Here is an 18,588-nt window from a genome sequence, read left to right on the forward strand (position 1 = left end):
GGGCTTGAAATATGGCTTTATGAGTTGTGCCCATGTACACGGTTAGGTGATGTAGTCACACGTTACATGTACTTACTATAATAAATTATGCATAATTACAAGCAACTAACCTAAGGGTACATTTACATGACAACGATGTACATGTATGGACCACACCATTGGCTATACGATCCCTGTTCACATGGATCCGTGAAAAACGCTGTATTATTCATGCCAGGCCAGTATTTGGGCAGCCCCCTTAAAGGGACAACTTTATACATCTAAAGGCTGCATATTAGTACCTAATATGTACTAAAATGCACCTTTTAGAGTTAGACATTGCACTGAGGTGTATCTTTGAGGGTTCTGTATCATAATTATACCGCACTGCCCATATTCCCTGTGCTCTAACTGCTATCCCAAAGACTCTTGCTGATACTACCCCCTAATTTAGCTAAAACACCTTCTGCATAAACACAACATTTCCTGTGCTGCCATGCCGGCTTCCTCTTTTACCGGCTGTTAGCTCTTGTCTTTCCAGTCCTAGAGATACGCTATCGTCCGTCGCTCAATGGTAATTGTTTGTTTTCTAAGCATCACTCAAGGGCCAACGCTATCGCTTTTCAATGCAACACATTCCAACAATAACCAGTCGGCTTTGGTTTCTGTCTCTCTGCGAGCCAAGAATGTGAAGTCTAAAGGATGGTTAGATCCTACCCAAGAGCCTTCCAGCTGCTAAATGTATAAACCATAAGAAATTACACATGAAACCTTGGGCCCTTTAGCGTTGATCAAATATAAGGCTGTGCAATGATTATTTCCCTTGTGAATCTTGAGCTTCAGCCAGAGCCTCAGACATTGAGGCCCAGTTCCTCTCGTCCTCCTTCCATTACAGCTCTGATGAGCACGAAATTGAGCTCTAATTATTCAGAGAAAAATAAATGGTCATTTAGAGTTGAAAAACAACTGATGAAAACTCTTTGTTTCATGTTTTGGAAAGTGGAAATCGTTGGACTATAAACTAATCATGTTAAGAATGCTTTGTTGTGCCAACTGGGAATACGTTGGCACAATGAGGTAATGTGCAGCCTTGCCACACATCGTGTGCCCTTCCATCCACAATGGCTGGTTAATATGATATTTGACTGCGGCCGTTCATTTTTCCCCATTATCCGGTTTGATCAGTGTGTGTGACTCCCCAGGGCTGTGCTTCAGCCGGTGGAATGTTCCATAGATGGTGAATTTCACCTCTACAGGGGATGATCTCACTGATTATGACATCATGAAGGCAGGTTGATTTATTAAGGCCCACTGATGAGGCCGTATTTAAATAAACATCAGCATCCTTTCCAGAGTTAAAGATATGGTTCCCCCGAGGGTCTACACATGGGCTGGCTGGGGGGGCTTAGGGTTAAGGAGGAAGTAGAGTCAATTCGTTTGAGCGTGGAATGAGTCGATGACTTTAACACTTTGCCCCCGTTCGAACTTACGCGCCCCCAGTGACAATTTCGACCAGGTGCGAGTGGAGGCGCAGGGAGACTCTTGAATCGCCTATGCAGATTACTGTAACAACAACAGCCCGTGGTGGTGTTAAACCTCTGCTAAATAGCTTGTCTACCCTTGTTAACACCCAGGCCGGGGCTGAAATTAAGTTCAGCTGTGGCGTGGCATTACTGAGCATTTTATGTGCTGGATCATAAATCAGGGCCCCTCACGCCGGCTGCAGCCCCTCAGGCCACATTTCCACCTTCCTTAGACCCCATTAGCTCCTACATATTCTGCTTTCCGGGGCAGGGGGACTAAGAAACAGGGACAGACCTTAAGAACGCTACAACAAGTGTCCCCAAAGCCGCCACATTCACGAGAGCGCGGCCCACATCAGTGTAGCGACTGCATTTTATAGCAGTTCCATTTTTCTGAAGGACATCTGGTCATGCTGTGGGTACTTCTCGCTGATGGGGGCTGCTTTGACCGGTACGAGCGTGCGCTTTTATATAAGCTTTCTCACGGTGAGCGAATATGGGTATTAAGTTAATCATAGCTTTAGGACCAGACATTTACAGAGGTGGGAGCAAGGGCCAGTGATTACACCGCTCAGGGAATTTAGCTGTGAGCACTGAGGGAATGGACTTGTTCACCTGCAATCGAGCTGCAGAAGGCCGCCATTGTATTTGAATAATGAACCTGAGGGGAATATGGTGTGTTTGTGAGAGTGTGTATGTGGATAAATAATGACAGAGGTGGGAGGAGTGTTTGTGTGTGTGCATAATGAAAGGGCAGAGGGAATATGTGAGCATGTGTGTGTGCATTAGGGTGAATGGCAGATGCTTGTTTTTTTATTCATGGAAACACAAGCATGAGATCAAAGACCAGGTTTATTGAGAAGTGTTTGTGCAATGACTGTTAAATTCAGGAGGTTGTTGTACTGAATGAAAAGACGACGCAAAAACTAGGATAGAAAAATACTTTCGATAAAACAAACACATAAAATAAAACGAAATGTTTTGTCGACAACAAAGCAAAGCAAAGCAAAGCAAAGCAAAGCAAAGCAAAGCAAATCAAAGCAAAGCAAAGCAAAGCAAAGCAAAGCAAAACAAAACAAAACAAAAAAAAAAAAAACAAAAAAAAAAACAAAAAAAAAAACAAAAAAAAAAAAAAACAAAACAAAAACACCCAGTTACAAAACAAGCAGCAGTCTGATTGACAAAAAACCCCATCACAGATTCATTTTGTGCTGATGGATGAAAACTAATGCTGAAACTAACTAAAAACCAAAAATTTTACTTGTCCAAATATACAACACAATTGACCATTTCAATGTAAATAAAATCCAATTCAAAATGATATTCGAAGCAAAAAAAAAAATTCGGATTTCAGACCCCTCTAGCGTCATTTGGGTTATGCAGCAGCTGGAAAAATTAGACTTGCTCTGAGCACTCTTGGTGACTAAAGTCAAAAGTCAAGGTTATCCATGATCACGCCACCAGCATCCACCCTCCTGCTGTTTTCATAGGTCATAGCCTTGCTCTTCGAGCTGAAGAGCTCCAGGGCCCCACCTGGCCATCCATGAACTTCCCTGCTTCGCCAGACTAGCAGGTTAACAACTCTTCACACAACTACTATAATCATTCCTTTCTGCATGTGTCTGAATTTAAATTTCCCAATTATGTGTCAGAGCAGGTGTACCAAATGGCACACATGTCCCGAAACACTGAGATGTGGTGCTCATGTTTTTGATTGCATTCTTATATCTTTCCATTATTAGTTTCCTGGCTTTTCTCTATTATACAGTCAATGAAAATGATGAAAGAGCCAAAAAAGAGAGAAAAGTTTAACTGAGGACATTAAAACACAAATCTGCTCTCTCTACAATGATAACAAGACATTAACATAGATATTTGCCACGTTGAGTATGATCAAGTTTTCTTTAGTGTACAAGTACAGAGATTTTAGTGTGTCTAGACGACACTGAGGCAGTGGGACAAACCTCCTCAGTACGGCCTCCAGGGCCTGGTGCACTTTGCCAGATGGCTTTGCAGAGTTTAGCTAACAAACTCATTAAACCGCCTCATTTAATTTAAATTTCATCCAAGACAAATCTCCCAGAAGTCCAAACCTCACACACATACAACTGCCCACACACACCCATACAACCTGAGAGTACTAACTGTTGAAAAGAGGACCCTTGCAGACTCCTTGCAATCAGTATTGCTGTCTTGGTCCTTTTTTTGGAAGCCATACAAGGATCTGTTTGCACTTAGAGAAATGACAGACAGGCAGAAACCAGAGCGTACCCATGTTTGATGACCAAAGTGAAAATAGAGGGGCTTTCTCCCTCTGTCCCCCCTTTCTGGTCCCTTAACCACATCCCTGCAAGCTAATGTCAATTTCAGCCAAGAGGATTTCTCGTCAACTCAATAGCTACTATACTCCTGCACCGTAAGAAAAAGAGTACCCATTTCACATATGACGAAACATGAACTCTGATATGAGCCAACAGTCTCATCCCTTGATCTGATGAACGTAATTAAACCAATCCACTGAAAGTTCTTCCTGTTCTTAAATCACAAGCTTTCGCAACTCTAAAAAACAACACTACAGCCAACCGCTTTCATCAAGACCACCAACAAAACAATAAATTGTTAATGTTGGGCAAAGTTTTTAATCATATTGCCACATCAATGAAGTTGTGCAATTAAAAGCAAGTGCTTGCATAAAACCCCATTGTCTGGTTTGCACTTACAAAATTATTTGGGTTTTGTCTATGAAAAGTTATAGTATTTAATTAAAATATGAAAGAAATGTTACCACTTTTGTTTTTTAATTTTTTTTTATATATAAGGCCAATTATTAGATTCCATTACCTCCCATTACCCCATCATTTCCAAATAGAATTGTACTTCTTTTCCAAATATAAGCGTGTATATATATAAAGGTGCTAAAAGATTTGTTAAGGAGCCTGAATTGTTGAGAGAAATTCAAACCAGGATCGTTCCTACCCCTACCTAAGAATATCCTGGAAAGGTCTGTAAACATCAGTATTATGTAGTGAATAAATAAATAATTTAAAAAGCGCAGCAGAGTGTAAAGAATAAGCAGCAAGAGACTAGCACACTATCGCACTAGTTCACAACCCTGCATGTGACACTCTCACAATCAGGAACACAATCAGGAAGCTTGCTTAGCGTTCTGGTTGGTCGTGTTTTTGTAGTGCACTCACACCACAAAATTTGTTAAGGACACTTTCCAGCAAGTTAACTGTTGCAGATTTGAAACAGATACCGAAACAGTAAGATCCTCTTTTCGATTGTCTCCTAAAGGATCCCAGTGCTCCACCCAGAAAAAAAGCTGAGTCTGTTTTAAATTTCTTATACACTCATCATGTGTTCACGCCAATCAGTTTAGGAAATGTGAAGCAGCTGATGCTTATAAACGAAAGAACAAACCTTGGAGTTTTGATATTATTTTTATAGAGCGTCTCGTTTTCCTTTGAGTCTTTTTCGGTTCTCATTTTTAATTCACGTGCATAAATACATTTGTTTTTTTATGACCGCTCTAACCGTCAGATGGAGGCTCTGATTCACCAGCGGTAATTGAACTGATGATATAAATAAACTCTCCAGGTCTGCTCTCTGCCCTCCCGGTTGGTGCCTTATTGCTGCCGAGCCAACCTGCGCATGAGTGCATGTGGGATTTTGTTTGGCAGCCAATAATTACAATATCATCTGCTTAACTCTGCGGTAATTGAGGTCGCCGGATCGTTTAACTACGCTCCCACTTGGCGGCAGGATTGGGCCGGAGGCGTAATTTTTCAAACACCTTTGAAATGATAATGAAATGTACAAGATGTATGGAGGGATTATGCACTGCGGTGGTTCATTGATGTGGTCAATGAGAGAGATCGTTTTCTTGTTGCTGGAGACAAACAGTAATGCATAAGCCTGCCCAAACATCAATGCTAACCATTAGGACTAACAAGATTCATAATAGTCCAAAATGACTCTTGTTTTTCCTCAGAAGACTGGACATATTTATAGGAAATTATAGGTTAGCTCGCTAATAAATCTGTGAGGTAAGCATAGGAAAAGACACATTCACTTGTTTGAGCTAAAGCTGCATGGCTGATATAATGAAGTTGATCCATGTAAGTTGTTCTGTGCCGCCCCTAGGCCATGTGTTCCTCATCACCAATGGATAAAACTCTTATGGGAACAATAGGTGCTGTTTAAACAGCAATCTTTTGAGTTTTCTAACCCTCGGTTTTTCTAGCTCTTTTATCCCAGGCTGATGTACAAGGGCATACAAGATAACAGAGGCCGGGGGTGCAAATAAAACTGCAGATCACTGCAAGATGTGGGAGGCTCCATGGGAGCGGTAAAATCTCCCTGGCTCAAATGTTTTTGACACCCTTAATCGGTTAAAGATAGCTCCGTAAGGGAATCGCACCCATAATGGCCTCCCAAACCAGAGCTCTGCCTGATGCACTTAGCCTCCAACTTTATCACAATAGCACAGAATCCTTTAATCCCGTCGCGCTGCGCTAACTGCGGTCATAGACGCTTTAAGAGCATTATTATAGTTTTCACCATCTTTCTTTCCAGCTGAGAGGTGTGCTGCCATGCTGAAGACCTGATCATAGTGCTTTTATCATGCTGGATCTCCTCGAGGCGCCCATTATGCTAGCCCAACCCTTTTCCACCTATAATATCACTACTTTGAAATGACCCTTCCAGCTCCCTATTGTTCCTCTCCTCATCCTCATCACATGGTTGCACTTTTCCAAGATATGGATTTCAGCCATCTGCTTAGTGTTAAGGAACTCCTTCACCTTATGCAAACCCAGCAGGGTTCATCTCTTCCTGCCTTCTGATGAGCTCCATATCCTAAAAATACCCATAAACCCTCAATTTATTTTCAATAATTTCTGAAGGCTATCTTGGATATCCGAGAGGATAAAACAGGGAATTCTTCAGTGCTCTGAGGATGAACAGAAATCTCAGACGTCCTCACAAGACTAAAAGATGTTTGACTAAACCGGAATGATAAATTCTCTTGATATGTCTGAATTGACAACACGTTCTCTTCTCAGGGCGTCATATAGCACGCAGTGTGTTTATCGTCCAATTTTTACGCGAAAATGAGTTTTTACATCCATATGATACGCCTAAATGCGTCTCTATAGCACGCAGTGTGTTTATCGTGCAATGTATACGCGAAAATTCGTTTTTTCCGTGCATAGGATACGCATGGGTTGGTTAGGGTAGGTTTAGTAGTGGTGTGGGGTGCGTGTGTATTATTCGTTTGGGTAGGATTAGTGGTGTGGGGTGCGTGTGTATTACACGAAATAAAGTGCGTACTGTATCAAATGCACGTGAAAACTGTGTATCATATGGACGTAAAAACTAATTTTCGCGTATACATTGGACGATAAACACACTGCGTACTATAGAGACGCATTTAGTGCGAATGGGTTGGCGTATCATATGGACGCAAAAACTCATTTTCGCGTAAACATTGGACGATAAACACACTGCGTGCTATATGACGCCCTGAGATGAGAACGGGCTGGAATTGATGAGTTGCTGAACACCCGAAGCGTCTACATGTCTATTCTTTTGACAAGTGTCATGTGAGTTCAGCATGATAATCTTTCATCAGCTGCTCTAATAATGGTATTGTGATTATTTAATTGGTTTTGCATCAACGAGCACTGATATCCTTGTCATGGCTCAAAAGGAACAGTCAAGGATTCAATAGCAAGTGAATACTGGTGTTTATTAACACAAAAGTATAGAGGTAGTGCAGGTCCAATTGTCAGGCAGACAACAGATAGCAGGCTCGGCAACGCAGGACTCAGTGGGCAGACGGGGAACGGGAAACCAGCAACGGTCCTCAGAACAGGCAGAATCCGAAGTGCAGGCAACAGGAACTGAAGCGAGGAGAAATGACGGTGAGCAAACCGGAGAACCTCCACAACCATCTGACAAAGACAGGACGAGGTGACAAACAATATATAGGACATCTCTCATTCAAAACAGCTGACGCTCATCAGCTCATCAGCGGAGATAACGAGCCATGCTGATGAGCCGCGCCCATTCATACAACACACACACACGTAGCGAGGGCGAGTCAATGAATCCATGAACCGTGACAATCCTATGTGAGTATATGCAATACCGTGGGGTAAAACACTGAGACCACATTGACGTAAAGATTTTATTTTTTGAAATTCATGTACATTATTTTTTTCACTCATATTGTTCTAGCGTAATATAATATGTAATTATAATTTTGTATTGAACTTGCAAAATGCAAAAAATAAGCATTTTCACAAGTGGACCCCACTGTACATGAGCGTGCAAAGGTCTGAGCGAGTTGGTTTAAATCAGCAGGGTTAACAGACTGAGAGTTGACTAAGAGACTCTGTCTGCACTGTAAATAATATCCACCTTTAAATCACAATGTGATGAAACTGGATGAAGGAGACCTTCTCACAGCTCAGCCATCTGACAGACAGATGTACAAAACAGCTTCTCACAACTCCCTCCACTATCACTGCTCATTTTACCAAGTTCTGTGAAAACCATGATGCAGTTAGGTTCTCGTCAGATGATTTCTTTTAGAAAAAAGTTATTAAAAAAACTGCACATTAGTTTAGAGTTTAGCATGGAATGCACACGGGTTTAGGGGTTAGTATTTGTTTCAGCATTGTGAAGGCAATCACCACTGTGATTAACATGACCAATCAAATCTTTAGAATCGTCTGCGGTGCAAGGTTAGTGCTTAACTGGTCTGTGAAAAAAAAAAAAAATGGAACATAGATTACACTAACAAAACCCTATGTGGTGGTATTAGGTTGAATGTGAATCGTAAATCTTGGCCCATTCTGACTAAACGGCAGGAGATGATGTGTAATGACTCCTAGCGGTGCCACAGAGACTGCAGATTTAGCCATACCAAAGGATTAACACTGCTAATTCCTCAAAAGAGTGAATCTCCTCCAAAGAACCTTCTGTCTTGGCTGGATTTGACTGGAGCCATCTCAGTCATTTTCATTCATGCAGCACCTCAGGTCCTGTTTACAGCTGGTATTAAGATGCGTTTTTGTCGACCGGGTCACAAGTGGACGATGTTAAATACAGGTGTAAACAGGGTCTAAAAGTTTTGAGCTTGTCCACTTTCGACCTCTTCCAGAGGTAGTCGAAAACACATTAGACAGGATTGCTTTAGTAGTGTAAACGCTCATGTGGTCAAATGCGTTCGAACAGCCACAAGTCTGCCTACTCTCCGCCTACTGACCTAATGCGTAAACATAATGGGAAGCATGCTAGCCAGACAGGATTTAAACTGCCGGCTGGAGACCCAAGTGTGATTTGAAAATGAATACTGTCCCAAGTGCAATGTTTTCTCAAATTCCTGATTTCTAACAAGCACTCACAGCATTTGGCGTAGTCTTGTGGCTATCAAAGCAGAAATGAAAGCTGATGTTGTCCGTGTGTTTTTCCGTCGTCTCCGTGCACGTTTATATGTAAATTGCGATCGTTTATTTTGTCCATTCGATTGACAGTTCTGAAAAAAACAACAACATACATTTACCCGGCCATAGACCTTCCCCACAAAGAAATCAGGACATAAGTGGTTGAAAGTGGACAAAAGAGACGGATTAAAACACCAGGTGTTAACGGGTATGTGTCTCCTTTGTCTACTTGTGATCCAATCGATCAAATGCATCTTAATACCAGGTGTAAACAAGGCCTCAGATGCCTCCACAGGATTGTTCTGGATCTGAATCGGCAGTACTTAAAGGCAGTTAGCACATGATGCTAAATGAATAGATACTTATTTATACAGGGTATTTCAGAACATTATCAGCACACATACCATTATGATATTCACCGCATGTCACTCTTGCGGAGGTCTGATTGCGCTTTGTATAACATGACCTATAGCATGTGTTGGCATATAGCAAAGCTTTCCTTTTGTGCCTAATGCGCAACAGTCCTGCAGAAACTCTGCAGCATGAGGTTGAGGTTTATTAAACAACCTCCAGACCATTAAATCAACTTGAGTCTTGTGCTCCATGCAAACCAGTTGCCAAAACACAATGATGCATTTCCAAATGTTTAGAAGTCACCAGTTGACTGGGCTTAAAATGAAAATCCCAAATATACAAACATTATTAGACGCCTCTCCACAAATCAGAGCTCCTTCCGTTAAGAAGCGACGTCCTGATATTTGACAGCTTGTTTAGGCCGTTTATGATGAAAAGACTTCCCTCGGCCCTTGTGTTTCTCTATAGCCACAGATTGTACTAATAAGGCCATGTCTAAATATGGCTGAAGTGGACAATGTACTGATTATAGCTGCCTTATGCTTACGACCGTATCAATTATGAAAGTGTGCCTGTTTTTTTGTTGGGGACATTATATTCAAGGATAAATGAAGCATGACAGGATGTGATTAAAATACCAGCATGCTAACAGGCTCGCTGTTGGGAAGGCAGTCCAGCTCTTTCACATTACTGTCCTTTCGCTCTTTCTCCTCTCCCTTCAAACAGACATAATGAGAGTCTGTGCCAAGGCAACACTCAGCTCATTTTCGGAGGCTTTCCAGGCCATTGGAAAATTGAGCCATTCTGCCCTGTCTCATTAGGAGCGAGATTAGAGTCAGTGGGTCTCCAATGATTGGGATGATTTGTGCTCTAAGGCGCCTTCTGTTTGACACATTTGTGTGTGTGTGTGTGTTCAAAAGTATGCGTAGTACCTAGCATTTTTCTGGTGCCGTATGTGTGGAAAACTTGTCAATGTACTACGGTTTCTACTGTTTATGCAACAATTTCCCTACCGATAACGCCAAAGACACGCTTTTGTGCCCAAACTGATTTAACATCCTGCTTCCATGGCTGGTTGTGAGGTCACCTCTGCCCTTGAGCTACACATTAGCCAAATTACAGCCCCTGACAGTGGGCCGATTATTTTATGGAGCAGAACAAGCTAAGAAAAATACGGGTTGGCTGTGGGCGTGGGGGGTCAGCAGCCGCCTGTGGCGCTGCCATTATCCTGTTGTGCCGAGTCTCTCAACACCTCCCGGCCACAGATGAAACCTCAAGCTTACCACTGCCTCCTTTGTCCAGTTCTCTCCACCCCATCAATCACACACCCCGTCAGTCTGTCCACACGCTTCTCCTAGAATAGACATCCACAGGTCGGTTCCTTCTCCAAATGATGAGTAATCAGGCCTGGACACAGACCTGAGAGCTGGGAGTGCCAACCAAAACATCACAAAAAGGCTTTTACTGGAAATCGAAATAAATAAATCTGTGCCCTGTTAGTTGAAATTCCACCTCTCCAGCTGTGTCTGGGGGCCACAGAAGTCCAGTCGGTTCTGCACAGCTGCTGCGTGGCACTGGGCAACAGGTTTCCAGAGGTGGGTGGTGCAGTTTGGTGGAGTGTGCAGGTGCTGAGGGTTGTGTCCGTGTAGGGGTTTCCCATTACAGGAATGGGTAAAGGATTTATAGCGTCTTCTAAAAGCAGCATATGAGACTCTGCCCATGGCCAGTGTTAATCTCAACAACATACAGTACTGACAAAAATGGTCATTAGATGGAGAGTTTGTTTGATTTTGACACTGACAACGAAGACAAAAAACATGCGTTATTATGTTAATTAAACTATTTTTAATTGTTGCATAATGCTGATGAAAATAAGAGAACACTGATATTTTTTAAACTCAAGTAAAAAATGTTGGGGGTTTAACCATTACAGCTGTAAACGTAATATTCAGAATGTCACATTGCAAATATGCTCTTTCTGTGAGAACGTTTGAACACATTGTACTAATGGTTACGCTTTATTTGAAGGTGTCATTGTTACAGTGTAATTATATATTTAAGTACTGAGTAATATTAATTAACAACATGTACTTACTATAGGGTTAGGGTAGGATTAAGGATTGGTTGAGGTGTAGTAATTATGTAATCATGCATAATTTACTGTTATTACTATGGTAAGTACATGTAACATATGTAACAAAGACACTGTCAAATAAAGTGTTCCATCGTGGCCAGGATTGAACTAAATTAAAACGAAATACCAAATTAGTATAATGTAGTAATAATGTATAATTTAACTAGGTAACACATTAGTAGGTCGTGGGAATGAATTCTTAATTTCGTAGGTATGTTCAAATTAATATGTTTTTTTTTTTTGTTTTGTTTTTGTCAACAAAAATGTGTGTAAAATTGCCTTTTTTAAACAATTTAAAGGATGGTTTCATTAAATGACAGAAACTATGACTGCAACAAAAAGCTGTGTAAAGATTAACACTACCCACAGGTCACTGCAGAGTCTGCTGGCTTTATGTACCGGTGACCTCAGCCAGGTCAGCACTTTGGCGCAGGGCTGCTTGCATGCAAGGTTATTTTGTGGCTATGGCGCCACCGGGCAGAGGAAAGCACCCCTGCTAGGAGCTCCGGACAAACAATTTAATGAGCTCAGGCATGTGTGTGTGAGTAAAACAGAGACCTCAAGTGAATGTGTTAAACGGTACTCTCACTGTAGCAGTGGTCTGTGGCGACACTTCCACTTAACCTGTTCAGCAAAAGTCGGTCAGACCTCTGCAAAGTGCCTCTTAAGCCATTAGAGCCCCACATTCCAAGGGCTTCCCCATGAGCACTGAGACCTGAAGCCCCAGTCAGAGTTTCTGCTCCTGTCATTTAGCCTTTCCCAGGGACCCTGCAGTCCCAGAGTAATGTGGAGAGCAATAAGCCAAAAGCTGCCAAGCCGTTTGATGGATGACACCGGTAAGAATAGCACAGCATTCCACGAGGCAGCATCCCCAGTGGATATGACTTTGGTAAATGATGGCGATTGTACATAAAAGCCTGGTCATTAGTCTTTCTCTGGACACATTAAAGAGTTGAGGAAAGAGAAGTGGCAGAATGAGAGGGTGCACCCACAACATTTTCAAGATAGGCAAAGGGTTGAGGTAAGGAAGGCGGCGTTTAAGCTGGAGCAGCTCCAAATGATGCTATCAGTGCCTGTGACTGAAACAAAACACCTCACACAACAAAATCAGTGGCTGCAATTCAAATACAAAGGAACGCTCCAGCTTTCAGTTTCAGCCCCCGTTTCCCTCAGCAAAAACCAGTCAAGGTGTTTACATTCCAGACAGCTAGAAGGTTGTTCTGTGGTTGCGTCTGGTGGAGATGGTGGCGCCCTGGTCTCCTGCCTATAGGCACGTAGTCTGGACCCTGTTGCGGTCCCAACTCTTATCCTAACTACTTCTATCTCTCTTAATGGACAGTAAAAGCTGGTTCAACTTAACAGGGGTAGAAGGTGGGGTTACTGTAGCATGAAGCTATCTGTGATCCTGACCCGCAGGGACTGCAGGCATCCGGGAATCAATAGCTGGGGTTAGTGAGCCATGCGAGGGTGTGAAATCAGTGAGTGAGGGTAACCTCTGGCCCCTGACAACCGGAGAGCGGATCAAGACCTGTAGTTATGTGCAAACTCAGGCCTTGGGTCTAGACGAGAGGGCATCAACATAATTAAACTGGTTAAGCACATCCAATGATTTGAGTCTATCAGGACAATGCCAGACAGACAAGAGCACTCGGCGTAATTCCTCCGATTCACAGAACAAAAGCTGCTTACAACGTGCAATAAGCTTCCCTCAGGCAGTAAGACACCCACAAAGAAACACAGGAGAGCTCTGAACCCATGGTTACGCATGGAGTCAGATCTGAGCCCACGTCTCCCTAGCTCAGACCCTGCAGGTAAGGATGCCATGGCACAATTCTAATGAAATCCAGAGAGCTTGGTTAATCTTGCAGCGTCAAATGGTGTAGAACAAAACTTTATTAAATGCAATCTCAAATCCTTTGAATAAATTAACCATCACAGAGAGACTGAGAGGGAAAGAAGACACTCATATAAAATGAATGGGAAAAATTATAACGCTCAATATGACAGCTGAACACAGCATATCACATTTTTCATATGGTTCCATCTTATGGTTAAAAGGAAGCAAAATATACGCTACAGTTGTTCTCTGTTTTTATTCCTGATTTCAAATAAGTCATCGAAACCAAATCTTGAATTTTTTCAGAGATTTTGACTACTCACCCTCCATTGACTTAAAAGGGACCATGCTTAGTTACAGTCTAAATAGCAGACCTTGTCGTTCCAAAAGGAACCACTGTCTCCGTTATTTCAATAGGTGATATTTGTGTATAGCACAGCTGCTCAGCGTAACATACATAAACACATCCTGTGATCATTTTCCTACGTTCTTGTTTGAAGTATACAGGAAAGCTCCCAGCCACTGTGGTTAGACTGACGCACAAGACAGTGGGTGTGAGAGACTCTGAACTCTGTTATCCTTCATTGACCTTTATATATATTCTTTATAAAGATGTAAAGATTTTATAAAAGAATGTGTGATCAATAACACAAATAAAGAATTAATCTAAAGTAACACTAGTAATCTACATTTATTAAATATTATTTTAGATTATTAAAGTATTATTTAGATACTATTAATTACATGCCCACTCTTCCTTATTTACACACACCGGAGAAATGTATTTTAATAACTGTAAAATCTCAGTAAAATTCAGTGTTCATGGGCATTACTGCTAATTTCTGCACACTACACCCCAACACCTGATTGAAATCCAGACATCTGCCAGCCGTATGTGCGATGCATCTACATTTCTACATGACACTGTGTGTGATGGTATCAGTCTCGCTGTGAAAGCTAACACTGCTGATTGTGGCTCAGGGCAGATGATAATACTAATGCTTGACAGGATGCCATAGTCTGAGCTCAGCGGGGCTCCAAAGGCCAAAAAAGGCTTAGACGCCTAAAATAGTGTTGCTCTTGTCAGACGTCATCCAAAACTGTGTGTTCAGTTCAGGCTGGCTGGAAAGAGCTTTTTTTGAACGCTTCTGGCAACGCTGCATCTCAACTCACAGCATCTTTATTATGTGCGATTTTGAAAGCCTTCTGTGATGTGTTCTGTTGAACTCTGGGCCCATGAAAATGCCCACTTTATGACAAAGGATATTAAAAAGGGATTGTTTCTGGCTAATGTCTGCAACATCTGAAGAGAAGAGACTTTTTCTTTTTTTTAATTAGAAATTGTTAATTTCTGAACAACAAGGGCGATTTAGGATAGGAACGAAGAAACGGAGCGAAACAAAACAAAACAAAACAAAAGTTTGGTCTGGCTTTGAGGCATCACGGGTTGGCTTTTTTGCCAGAAGCTGATAGTGCTCATTATGGACCCCATTTATTTATATTCCTCACTCTTAAACATGTAAATTTGAGATGTCATGCATCTGCAGCAACTGTTGGCACTGTTTCACCATACGAGACCAATTTGTGGAGTGACTTTGCAAGGGCAAACAATATTTTGCCAATGAGGAACAAGAAAGAGGCATCTACTGCGAAGATGTTTTTAATACTCTCACAAAGGAAAAGAAAAGGGACATACATACTGGATTAGGGGAGGTTCTGCCCAGTTTAATATCAACTCCACCATCTGTGACTGGACAATTTCATATTGATTCAATCAGCATGCCTTGCTTTAAACATTTAATATAAAAAAGGGATCCACGGTGTGCTTCTAAGGGCATGACGGAAAGCTGCAGTATCCCCGGCTCGCTGGTTCAGAGGATATGCTTTTCTCAGAGGTCCTTAAACAGGAATGATTGAAGCCTTATAACAAAAAGAGATGAAAAAATATCGTCGGGCTTGCAAAGGCATCTGCAACAAAATATGAAATTCATAAGAGACGGGCGTAATTTGCTATGCATTTTGTAGAAATATGGCTTAAAAGGAAATGAAAAAGGAATGAAGAGGACAGCTTGAGAGCCACAAATATGTTGCAAAGATGTATTTAACACTTACCAAACCAAATAAGCCCTTTGTGAACATGCTTTGTGAGGCACGTTGGGTCTGTATAACATTAAACATGTAGCTTCAGCAGACCTTTGGCTGTATCGCACAAGCACATTTGCTTAATTAACTGCTGTGGTATTAGTCTACAGCATTATTTTCCATCTTTCTGCTGCTCTAAAGGTCCATATTACCCAGATTTAGGAGGCACATTCATTTTTTGGCTCCAGAAAGAAAAAGCAAAAACAATGTGAGCTTCCATGCAGTTATTTGAGTATCGTTTCGTGCCAACAGATCAGCAACAACTGCATGTGGCAAGACTCCCTACCCTCTATATGATTAACTTAGAATTAGATATTGAGCAGACATTAAAGTTTCATGCAGCTCATGAGAAATGAGATCTGCTGACAATACGAATATCCTGAAAAGCACATTCGCTAAAGATCTAGCACAAGACGTCTCGTCTCTAAATGCAGAAGTAAGACACACTGAAAATGCCCCATCCTGCTCTAGTTTATTTCCCAGATGTGCACCCAGTGCCCTGTGTGTGAGTGCCCTGGTGGCCTTGACATGCAGGATGAAAATGTTTGTCTGAAGCCACCTGGTTCTCATCAGTACTGGTGTCCCAACAGAGCTTCTCATCCTGACCTCTCCAACACCTTCCCACAGGACCCCGTCCCACACGCAGAGATGGAGAATGAGCAGTTTGAGGAAATGATGTCAACTGACAGGAAGTGATGCACTTTGAATGACATGATAGCTACTCCCTCCCTTTTCTTTCCCCGCCAGCATTTTTTATCATTTTCAAAAAACTTTCATAGCCCCAGAATATTTTTGTATAAAAGAACATGCAATATATCAAAAAAGCTTCACAGTCATTACCTCTTCCAGGATTGACATTTCATTCAGTAACGTCAGGCAGTTTTGATTTATATGCTGTTTAATGTTTGATGATCGCATTATTTTACATGTGCATGAGCAATGCTTCCATCGCCTTCTTCACCGGTGTTTTGAGCTGGAGATTCTCTTCTCTTCCAGAAGATGCATAATAGCGCCCCCTACCATATAACAGTGAAAACATGGATTCCCGGAAAATGTCGTCAATGCCAGGAAAGCATTGTGTCATAAATGACGGAAAATTACATTAATGGTGAGGAAAGAATTAACATAATTTTTCAACTTAGTCAAATTAATTCAAAAGTATTCAAAAATACATTTAAAATCAAATGTATACATGCAATGACTTAATTGCATTCTATAATTATTAGCATGTTTTTCATTTCTGAATTCAATTTATTATTAGTTGCATAAAGTCGAAAATGTCAGGATGATACAACTGTTCTGATACCACAATGAAGAAAGAAAACGTATGCTTATTTCTTGGGATAAAAAAAACAAAAACATCTTCACTGTTTGTTTACACAAAAACATGTATCTGCCAAAAAAGTAATGTGGTGCAACCAACATGCAGGAATTTACCTTGAAAAATATATTTAAAAACTTTTTGAAAACAATTATTAAAATGGGTAACCTCACATTTTTTAAATGTACATGCATTTTTTTTGAGTAATTAAATCCGAACTTTTTCTAAAAAAAAATAGTATTCGATTTTTTCTTTATCAATGACATTTTTAATTGTCATTAACAAAAACAAATATTACATTATAACATTACACATCCATACTCAAGCTGTTTCACTCACTTTTGTTTTGTTGGGAAAAGTTTCAGATCTCAAACATTGTGTTCTTTTGTTCAGCTATTGTTTGTAAAATCCCCTTTTAGCTCAACTAAGTGGCTGAGGGTTATGTAGAGCTTTCTGTTCAAAATAACATTTCATCAACAATTATCCTCACTAAGCTTGCCGCTGCCAAATTAGAACCAAAGATTAGTCATTACAATAAGACTGAGGATTTGCAATTGTGCACGCTATGCATACCCTGTGTAACGGGATGCTTCGGGATCTGCCAATTAGACACCAGGGGTAGGAATGAGTTCCATTACTGCTCTTTATGAGTGGAAACAAGCCTAGCCACTCTAGATCAGCAATTTGCCAATCATCTCCATTTTTTAAGACCTCATTCACAGACTCTTCTCAACCCTTGGGCTACAGGACTCGCAAGTAATTCCACACTGATAAACTAATTTTTTTTACTAAAGTAACAATATAGTTCACCCAATTTTCCAGATCACATTGCTCCGTAATGTTAAGGGAAACGCCATCATATGCTCTTGAACTTTGCCAGAGACACACTCATTGAAGATTGTTGAACAAAAGACCAATCTGAGACCAAGACGACTGGAAAATCTGAAAGACTTTATATGAGAATAGCAGTAGGCTACTACAACTGCCTTGGCTTCTTCTGTGAATTAGAGAGACTGACTAGCTTAAAAAAAGGTAAAGAAATGCAGATATCTAGTTCTGCTAATACGCTTTGACATTCTGAAGTATACGACCCCATGATGTCCGGATGGAATCATTGTAATTGGCGGGGCTCTTCGGAGGTTTAGCATAAGGACTTTAGCTGGAGCTCTCTAAAGCTCTGAACCATGACCAGTGGTCTTTGCTAACAGGCTCTCTGAGGAGCTTGTTTTTTGTTTTTTTATTCTTGTATGATCTTAATAAATTGGCTGAGACAAGTGAAGCATCAGCCTTTCAGCTGGGAAAGAAGCACCTGACGGTAAGATTATTGAAAAACCTGGAGGATGATGGGAAAGCCATGACCAATAGTAAAATATGTTTTATAACCGTCTCCTTTTTTGGACATGGTTTGAACTGGACAGAGCGTAAGGTAAAATAAATCATAGCACTATGGCTCATCCTTTGTAATTTGGCACCACAGCATATTAAAAAGCATCCCACACCGAACTTTATGTTCAGCTAGTCAAAATGTCCTGTGTGAGTTATAGTTCCAAAACACAAAGAAACACAGGAAAGTCTTTCTGCTTTTGCTCAGACTCTGACGAGAAGCCATATTTCAGTCAAGTTTGTTTTCAACAACATTAACAACATGGCTGCCTTGTGGCACTGAAAACACCTCCTACATTGCCTCTGATGTGTCAAAATCGACTTTTGACTTGCCAGCACATCAAAAGCACTAGAACAGGACCGTGACTTTATGATTACATCTTTTTTATAGCCTTGAAATGAGTCCCTGTTCCCCTTTGAAAAACTGCTGATTGTCAATAGGGGGCTTGTACTGACAGTGT

At 41.2% G+C, this 18,588-nt stretch overlaps 1 protein-coding gene across 1 annotated transcript in view; it reads right to left on the reverse strand.

Annotated features, from left to right (window-relative positions):
* LOC307171409 (uncharacterized protein) overlaps nucleotides 1-18,588 on the reverse strand; it is a gene marked incomplete at its 3' end in the record, with an annotated part of 101,529 nt that overhangs the window by 20,288 nt on the left and 62,653 nt on the right. The gene's annotated exons all lie outside the window — the stretch shown is intronic.

Source organism: Squalius cephalus, assembly GCF_949319135.1.
Source record: "Squalius cephalus genome assembly, chromosome: 14".
NCBI classification, from domain to species: Eukaryota; Metazoa; Chordata; class Actinopteri; order Cypriniformes; family Leuciscidae; genus Squalius; species Squalius cephalus.